Source organism: Rousettus aegyptiacus, unplaced genomic scaffold (genome assembly GCF_014176215.1).
Source record: "Rousettus aegyptiacus isolate mRouAeg1 unplaced genomic scaffold, mRouAeg1.p scaffold_m13_p_1, whole genome shotgun sequence".
Classification (NCBI taxonomy): Eukaryota; Metazoa; Chordata; class Mammalia; order Chiroptera; family Pteropodidae; genus Rousettus; species Rousettus aegyptiacus.
In genome coordinates, this window is record NW_023416284.1 from 151,443,072 (window position 1) to 151,453,504 (window position 10,433).

Consider the following 10,433-nt stretch of genomic DNA (forward strand, 5'->3'; position numbering starts at 1 on the left):
GACCTAAACCCTTTTAATAACAAAATATATAAAAATTGATTTATAAAACTGAACAAACAAAATTTAAAAAAAAGGAACTCTTTCCTTTTAATTAGGATGCAATATACAAAGAATTATCGAACCAGCAGCACGATAGTCTTTATTACTAAACTTCAACCTTGATTCATAAAAGTAGTTTTAAAAGGAGAAAGAGACCTAACAGAAAAAACAAATGTTGCAGGTGGGCTTAAAAGAAATTTTAAATACTTGTTTACATCTGCCTATCACTAAAATGAACAATTATGGAGACATTTAACCTTCTAAGGCTTTTATAATGAATCCACAGTATATGAATATTAACTAAAGTTAGAGAATATAATTTGAAGTACCTAGCAAGACACTGTACATTTATGATTAGGAATACAATATAAACACTGCTACACTACTAAAAATGTATAGAGAAAGAACAGTTGATGAAAATTTATTTTTATTATAATTTACAGCAGTTCAGGCTCCAGTCTTGACAAGACTAAAAGAAAATCTGCAGAATTGTTTTGTCTACATATGGGAAAAATCAGTTACCTATCCTGGAACTATTTATCTTTTATAAGTTCTAACACAAAGGTTGACCAGTGAGAAGGGTATTAGTTTACGTTCAAATTGGTTCTTCCTCACATTTCCACATTACAATCTCACAGAGGTTGTTCTTCAAAAACTGCCAATTAAATGTCTTAGCAAACGTTAAAGGTTTCCTTCTCGTTATTTACAAAACGAATTGCCTTCTCTTAATTATGCATTTGGTTGGCTAAAGAGAACTTACAAAACCTTACTTGTATCAATTATCTATTAGGTTCCAATCGTGTACCCAAAAGCAGATGAGGGAAAAGGCTTTTCCCTCCAAGAGTAACACAACATGAACCACAAGTACATATAAGTATACACTTTACATTTCTAGATGGCATTATCTTATCTTTGGAACATTAACAAGTGGAAAAAAGGAGGGTAGCCAAGTCAATTGCCTTAAAATCTTCCACTGAAAGTTATTGAAAAGCCCAATATGTTAATGGTTTCTTTTGTTTTATTGTGGATCAGGAGTTATTATTGTTTGCCCACTACGCCCTTACAAAATGCTGGCTAACATGAATAAAACAAGCAGGAGTGGCAATATCATTCTTGAATATCATAAAATTCATGTCGATAAAACAGAAAATTACTGTTATGCTGTTCTATTTAGAATTTCGAGTATGTCATGTTTCTACTTGACTGTAGCCAATATAAATAATCAGGGAGAACATGATAGCTTAAACTTATGAATACGTAATGTATATTTATAGCTGGTGAATAACAAAACCTTAACTACACACAAACACGAAGTATAAAGATATTATAAAAGCACGTAACTGTGTTAGCTGATTTGAAGTAAGAAAGGATATCAAACTAACGAACATTTTCAAATCTGTACAGGTGAAATAAGGACACTTTTTACAATTATTTGTGGTTTTCATATGTATTTGTGGTTACCAAACTCAGGGAGAAAGGGAATTTCCTCATTCAGATGCTTTACCTAAAAATGCATATAATACATTGTTGCAATATGATTTAGAGAAGAAAACAGTAGTTTACTAGGCAAAGAAGAACCATAATTCTTCTGTATCTAGACCCCAACCATCCAGATTTACAGACTCACAACATATATACAGGGACTTGTTATTGTAAATAGCAAATTCCACTCTCATAATTGAATAGAGACAGTGGGCATCTACAACAAGCCCAAATACATGCTACTTAGATGAGATCCAGATGATGTGAAAAGTTGCCAAAATATGTCACTTAATAGTCAAACACACCTCTAAAATAAGCTTACTATTTGCAGCTGAAAATAGCTCAAAATTCTTTGGCCTCCTCTTAGACAAATACTGTTAAATTTAGATAACCTAGTGCTACCACACTTAACTGGAATACAACCTCTGCAATTCTTCACGTTTACTATCTCTCCTTCACTTGCCTTTGTCCCTTAGCTCATTCATCACTCACAACATGTCAATTAACACAGCAAATCTTTCTCTGGTTTCCTGGAATAGTCTATCTGCAGAGATATTCTATAAGTGTTTTTTGGTAAAAGAATCATGATGCCTCACCCAAAAATAAATTCACAAAGCTCAATATTGAAAATGAAAAAAAAAAAACCAACCCTAAATTTAAAGACCTTTTATTCAATAAGAGAAGGAAAAACATGGATTATATGATAACTAAAGAGAACTGCAGTTAAAATAAAATCTGTATCTTATATATGGTATTTTTTAAAAAAAAAAAAAAAACCATACATTTAATTTAAAAAATCCCTCTCTTAACTAAACCCATGTATTAACAAAATCAAAAAAAAAATCAAATAAACACATTCTACCTGTAATCTCTTTCTCAGAATGACCTATTATAAACTGAAGTCTATCTCTCGAATCTTGAAATTTAAATCATTGAAGAACTGAATTTTTAATGATATCACTCTTTCTTCCATTTGCCTTTATTACTAACTCTATAATGCTAACCTTGCCATCCTAATACACTTTAGTGAAATGACAACACAAATATATCAAATTACTTCAAGGGTAAAAGATCCGAGGGGAAAAAAAAAAGAAAAAGAAACTAATAAGAAGAATATATACCTATATTTTATATCTTAAAAATGCACGTGCATGAAAATAAAAAGAACCCTCAAAGTATTATTGACTTCTACCATGCTAAACGACTATTTGCTATTAATTTTAACTTTTTGTTTTGAGGAACATTTTTTCCTCTCAAAAATCAGTCTGATTTACATCCAATCTGGGTAGTATTACCATTTATTTTTTTAAATGCCAATGAAGGAATGATCTATGCATTAAATATGATCTCATTATAGTCACAATACAAAAATGAAGGGAGGAAATGGTACATCCAAGATTGTAGAGCAAATCAACTAGAAGATTAAACAAAAAAAGCTTGAGTCTTCCAATTTAAAGTTAATCATGAATTTTACTTATAAAACAAACGGAATAAAACTTAGCTACCAAGAACAGCCCACAAACTTACATCTGAATAAAAATCATGCTTTCTAGCCCTGAAGATCTAGCTTAATTTCTTTCAGGCCCAGAGAATCTGAGTAATCTACCTACCTAATTTTAGTTTGTATTTTACAGATAAATTTGGAAGATAGTCATGGGTGGCCATCCTGTGTTCTAATTTAGAGGTGTGAAGTCTCCAGCACTTTCCAATTCTCTAACTTTCATTACACAGATTCATAATTATCCCAATATTGAATTTTTAGATATTTTATTTTCAATTTGATTTTTAAAAATCAATGTATTAATGCCACAGTCAACAATTAATTCTTCAGATATCCATAGCCCAAATTAAACAATAAGGCTACAAAAATAAATACATTAACAGGGAAACCTAATAAACAACTTTTAAAAGTATCCTCCTGATCCTAATGGCTAGAGCTGGCCCTGGAACCCACTCACCGCCCACCTTTGATCAACTCAAGGGCAAAGGAAAACAGCAAATGATATGTTCATGTCCTTCTGCTATGCTTTATAAGCTTTTAATCTGAAGATGTGTTAAGGAGAAAGTACAGATTCACAGAAATACATCAAAACTATGTACAACGCTTGATACATTAAACTACTGATAAAGGTTACAATGTCTACACATTAAGAAGTTAAGCTTATTAATCTTTTCCACTAAGACATGATACATCTCTTGCTTGATAAGGTAAACATGAATTCCACATATCTAAATCTATTTTACATAACCTCTTCAAGAATGTGTCTATGCTGAAAAATCAAGAGTAGGTGCACTTTTGTTCTATAAACTATAAAGAAGGCTAAGTGTGTAAATGAAGGGCAAAGCTATTAAGTTTTAGAGGGTCTCACCTGAGGCAATCAAGGACTTATCTTAAATGTTGATATTATCAAAGTCTTTATAGTAAAAGCTCAGACATAAATTAAGGTAATCTCCCCCATCCTTTCTGCAGAGCACAGTTCAGATCTAAACCACAAGTGTGACTCCTTCAGTTGCTAGGGTGATCCAGTCACATCACTCTGGATGTTTACTAGTTTCTGTCTAATCCTCACCAAGAAAAACTATTTTTAGATCATTTTCTCAAAGACATTTATCAATATAAAAAACTTTTGAAAATTATTACCAAATTTTTGAAAATCATTAAATTGAAATTCAAATACAAATCAAATTCATTTAAGAGCTTGATCATCCTTGAATAAACTAACATTGAGTTATAACAAGTTTCCAGAGTCAGGAGACTAGCGAAGACAAAGGGAGATATTTATTTACACAGATATTCATCAGTGTTATTTTTTATGGTTTATAATGGCAAAAATTATAAATCACCTAATATCCATTAAGAAACTAATTTGATAAACTATGGCATATTTACATGCTAAAATTTTTAATTTATTGTATTTTAATATATAATCACATTGAAAATGCCAAAATATTAATAAGTAAAAATTATTCAATGAACATATAGCATTGGTTTCTTTTTTAAGTTTTTAAAAATGTAAGATACATAAAGACAAGGACAATACTCTTTTTTACTGTATCCCTTATCTAGTAGAGTGTCTGGCACCCAGCAAACCAGGTTTTTTTTTTTTTTTTAACAATCAAGACATTCCAGAGGAACAAGACAGTAAGAAATAGATTCCAGATAGAAGAAATAACATATACAATGGCAGAGTTGTCAAACTGATTATGGTGCAAACAGATAACAATGTTAGATCAAGAAAGATCTTTGTAGGTAATATCATAAAAGTCTGGGTTTTTAACCTTGAAGGAGATGTTGATATAAAGAAAACTTCTCAGTATGCGAATAACAAATTTGCACTTGAGGAAGCAACTGGCTATCAGGGTAAAGACCGAATAGGAGAGGGTCAAGACAGAAGGTAGATCAGTTAGTTAATAGGCTCTGTAAAAGTTCGGAGGAGAGCTGATGAGGCTATGGGAGCACATCTATATTTGGTAATCTGTATGTACTTGATTTCTTAGTGAATGGGGAGTCTGGCCTAAGACAGAAACAAGAAGAGTCTCAAGTTTCCATTTGGATGACAAAATAAATGATGATGCCACCACAAAGACTGGGAATGCAAGAGACTAGAGTGCCAAGCACAAAGAAAATGAACTTAATGTGTGGGGGGAAACTATAAATCATTGAAATGAATTAAAATCTTTCTAACAGTAGAATAGCATCACGATCTACAGGATTTTGAAGCAAGTATCTGGAGACCTGAGGGTGGTTGTTGTTACATTTTTGTGGTGGTAGTGATAGTGTATGTGTGATATTCCATTTTACTTTGGCTTTAGTTTTGTCAGTTTCTTTTGTATAAAATATGCAGTTCTCTAAGAAATCGTATTGCTTCTTCCTATGTGCTACTTTGACCCTCAATCCTGAATTTCCTCGCCTCTGGTGTTATCTTGCACTAGTGGTTAACTTCCAAATGTTAAATGTTTCATTTGCATATTTCGTATGTCTGTAGTGATAGACAAGTTGTTTGAAGCCACAGAGGACATTTCTGTCATTCGGAGAGTGTTTCGTAAATTTTCCAAAAATCATAAAAACCTACATGAGCCCTTCCCTCAAATGAACTGGACTCTTTTCAGGCTGAAGTCTTCCCCATTGCTAATTGGAATTTTTAATAAGGAAAGTCTGTTCAGAGTTCAGACATTTATGAAAAGATAAAATATTTAGGCCTTCCAATATCTGGCAAGTCAACTCTAAAAGTGACCTTAAGTCTTATAGGTTACTTTAGTATTTTACAGGTCACTTTAGGTCTCCCCTCCCCACACACATGACGAATAACTCCTATTCTCTCTTCTTTATTACCTTTAGGTATGTCTCCATCCTTTCAGTCTCAGACTACATTCTCATTCTCACTTTATTTATTTATTTTTGATTAATCCTTCCTAAGGTGTTTTAAAATTTAAGGCAGTAATTCTCAAACTTTTAATAGTACAATATCCTCAAGAGTTAGGTAAAATCTTCCTCCTAAGTATCTAGGGGATCTAATTTTAAAAGCTCCTATCTTTGAAGTATAGTGTGTATCAAAAAATTTATTCAAAGCTTGCATTTTACTGCATTATATACATATATTTGTCGAAATATTAAAATGCTTTAATTTCATTACTGCTTAAATTAACTTTTTGTTAAAAATTTTCCAGAAAAACTAGTCTACCTTGAGCTTCTTTTGCCTCTGACACACAATACAAATCGAAGTTTAAAAGTTTCCATGCATCATGATTTTCTTTACATAAAGTTAAATAAAATAAAAAATACATTTAAGTAATATACCTTTTTAAGTGCCACAAAACTATATAAAAACCAATGGAAAGAAATGAACCCGGAATGCAGAATAATCATTTGCTTGGGTGGGGAGCATAGGGGAAACAGGACAAGAACATGTGGTTAGATATATTATTATTAACATCCTGGCTTCCATTTCAGGTGATAGCCCTAGAGATGCTTATTACTGAAAAGTTAAAAAACTACTATTAATATAAAATGTAAGTAACTACATAAATGAATGAAACTCATGCAATGTTAAGAGTATATAAAGTACTATGGTTCATTACAAATCCAATGAGGAAAGGGAAAAAATTATTTTTAAGTTTTTTAAAGGCTTAGTTTAGGGAGTGTGCACTTATAATTTGGCATTCCTTCACTCTTATGCTCTAAACACATTTAAAATATTTTTAAATGATGAGAAAAAAAGTTATTTTCTCAGTTATTCTACTTTTATCCTTAATCTCCCAATCATTTGCATTCTCCTCCTCCCCAACAATGGTCCTAAAATTTAGAAGGATTTTATGATTATCCCTAACACTTACTTCTGCAGAATCACTCATTCGCTACCAACCTTACAATCTTTCCTAGTCCCCCTTTATTCTGTCATCTAATCAGTATTCAATCTGTACTTAAGAATTACTATGAGTCAGGTTCCATACTAGGTGACAATACTATACAGAATAAATAGTGGTAGAAATATGAGTTACTGGATCAGCTCTCGAGGAGCCTGCAGTCTAGTCTAGGCACGTACACCAATAAATGCAATAAAAAGAAACAAATGATAATGCAGGTACATGCAAAATTGTTTGACGTAAGGCAGGGAGAGCTACACAGCAGATATAAACTGAAACAGCACTTTGATGGGCATAAAGGTTGGTAAGGGCATTCCTAAAAAAAGTAGAGAGGCTTAAAATAGAACAATAACCTGTTCAGAGAGTCACTGGCAGCTGTACAGGGCCAGAGCACAGAATACATAGGAATGTGATAAGAGATGAAGCTAGAAAGACAGGGCCTAAAAAAGCAAACTAAGAAGTCTGGATTCCAGTCTGTTTGAGAACTCAGTCCTCTTTCAAAAAAAGAGCCACCCTGTGCAACCCCAGAAACATCCTCGAACACAGGAATTTTTTTTTTTTTTTTAGCCAAGGCAACCCTTGGTTAACATCATAGACTGCAAGGACCTTGTCGGCTTACAATCCCTTATCTTTTATTTTTTACAGCACTTGGTCTTCCTGGGTGGTCTCCCATCCAAGTACTAATCAGGCCCAACCCTGCTTAGCTTCTGAGATCAGATGGGACAGGGCTTGTTTAGGGTGGCATGGCCGAAGACTTAGGAATTTTTACCTTTTTCTGCCATGAACTTATCTGGCAGATTGCTAAAGCACACTGATCTGTTCTCAGAATGTTTTTATATACATGAAATACGTAGGATTCCAAATAATTTTTATAGACATTCCAATATTAAGGTAGTGAAACACAAGTGTGGACTGTGCATAGTGATTTTCTTCTGAAAAGTCCAGTAGGAAGGAGAGAAGAGTAACTTTACAAGAGAGAAAACTTATGGACGTTACACTTCAGCCAATCAAGTTTAACAACAGTGATGCTATACTGACAGTATGACAGTAAATGCATCTGATATGGGATGAAATGGCACTTCGTTTCTCTGGGCTTACTCTCAAAAACACATTAATCACTCTAACCATGAGAAAGACATCCGAAAAATCCCAACTGGACAACACTGTGCAAAATAGCTAACCAGCACTCTTTAAAAATGGAGTATCAAAAATAGGAAAGTTTGAGAAATTGTCACAATCAAAAGGACTAAAGGAGACATGACTACTAAATGTAATCTGGTATCCGAGACAGAATCCTGGAAAAGAATAAGGTCTAGGGAAAACCGAGGAAATCTGAAGTGTGGGTTTTAGTTAAAATAATCCATCAACATCTGTGCAACTGTTGTGACAAATGTACCATACTAATGTAGAATATGTTAACAACAGGGGAAACCAGGTATAGGGTATATAGGAACTCTCTGTACTATATTTGCAATAATTCTGTAAATTTAAAACTTCTAAAATTAAACAAACAAAAAAAATAAGATGCATAGAACTAGAAAATGAATCACATTGAAATAATTACTTTAAAAAACAAATCATACAATATTTGTGCTTCTTTAACACATTAAATAATAATATTTACAGGCAGGTCTATTTATGGTAATTTCAAAGTAGTGATGAATATAAATAGTACTTCAAGCTATCTGCAACAATTATAATATATGAAATTATCTGAGATTGCGTTAGCGGCAATTAAACGTACTGCTAACACTTCTGTAGTTTGTGGTCTATTGACAAAACTGCAGAAATGTTAAATCTCTTAGAGTTCAGTGAAAATAAAGATGTAATTTTTTTTGCTATCCAAGTTCAAGACCATTGAACACTATCCATGGACTGCAGGTTAAGAAACAAAGGAAAAGAGAAAATAACTACTAACATTAAATGGACACTGTATGATCGGACCTCCAACAGTCACTACACACACTTCATCTCATTAAACCCTCCACAGACAAGGCAGCTTATCCAAGTTGTACATGGCCATGTGACCAAAAATGGATTCGAATTATGTAGTCTGACTCAAAATGAAGATTCTGACAATGCACTTCTAAAAACAATTTCCAGCCCCTAGTTGTGGGATTTTTAAGGAACGCTCTACTGATTATACTGTAGCTCACCAATGTTCCTATTAAACAACTTTCTGTTTAGGCTGAATTGGGCTAAAACTAAAATACAACACATTCTAGACGTTTATTTGGAATAATAATAACCAGCAGCTACCCAAAAGGCAAAGGGTAAACACTAAAGCTCCCCATCCTTATATAAATCTGAAAAGTAAATTTTTGTTTCCATTTACCAACTCTGATACACCCAGTTTGTTAGTATCCTTCTAAGATGCATGTGTGTGCGTATGCACACATCTATGTAGGCTATTTTTTTTTTTTTTTTTTTAGCCAAGGCAATCCTTGGTTGACTTCATAGGTTGCAAGGACCTTGTCATCTTACAATCTCTTATATTTTATTTTTTACACCAACGGCACTTGGTATTCCTAGGTGCTCTCCCACCCAAGTACTAACCAGGCCTGACCCTGCTTAGCTTCCGAGATCAGACGGGATCGGGCTTGTTCAGGGTGGCATGACCGTAGACTTATGTAGGCTTTTAAAGCAAATACAGCAACACGTGAGATATATATGCCATATTTTACTTAGTCTATGGCAGTTTCTTCGTTTACTCAACTATTACTGATTCTATTTTCTTAAAACTAGATGTACTGATATTACAATGACCTATCTCCTAAGCTTCATGTTCAAATGAATGTATAACTGACCAACTTAAAGCAGACTTTCTAAAAATAAAGTTTTCAATAATTCATCTACTTCAAAATTTCTTAGTTGATATATACTACTCCATGAAATCTATATCCAAATTATGATCCCCACCCCCACCCCCCACACACAACATGCCATTCAATCAGTAAATTACAACTAAACAGACCTGGATGTGAATCCTCCGTCTCTCTTAGCAGATGTGTCTGTCATCTTTACAAATTACTGTAAACCACTTTTTGCTTTTATTGCAAGCCTAAGTTTTGTATTTCAATCACTGGCAATTGATGACAATAATAAGAGATATTTTTTATGTAAGGACTGAAAGAAAGAAATGCTTGCAGAGCACTGAGCAAGTGTCAAACAGTATTCATACAATATTTTTAATTTTGAGTTTTACTTTTAAGTAGATTTTTCTTTAGCAATGTTCACAGAGGGTCTTTGCTGAATATTTTTTTGTTAGTTTTTGCTGATTTTTTTAAATAATGAGAACCTTGCTCTAGAGAATTATTTTATCTTTCTTTGGAAGAAGCCAAAATCATCTCCACATAAAGACACGTAAGCAGCTACTACAACACATTTTAGTTACCCATAAGAAAGTGAAGCAGGCCACATTCATCTGCTATAAGAAAATTAAATATTAACAAACAGCTCTTCCAGAATTACTGAAGAGATTTAAAAATTAGGCTTTGCAAGTATGGTGATTTAAGTAAATCTAAAACATAAACAAAAATTAGAATAAA

The 10,433-nt window shown here is 33.0% G+C and overlaps 1 protein-coding gene and 2 pseudogenes across 2 annotated transcripts in view; all 3 read right to left on the minus strand.

The window, feature by feature from the left end:
• CEP85L (centrosomal protein 85 like) overlaps positions 1-10,433 on the minus strand; it is a 114,986-nt gene that overhangs the window by 50,142 nt on the left and 54,411 nt on the right. The gene's annotated exons all lie outside the window — the stretch shown is intronic.
• On the minus strand, positions 7,522-7,640 carry LOC118605268 (annotated as a pseudogene).
• On the minus strand, positions 9,393-9,511 carry LOC118606807 (annotated as a pseudogene).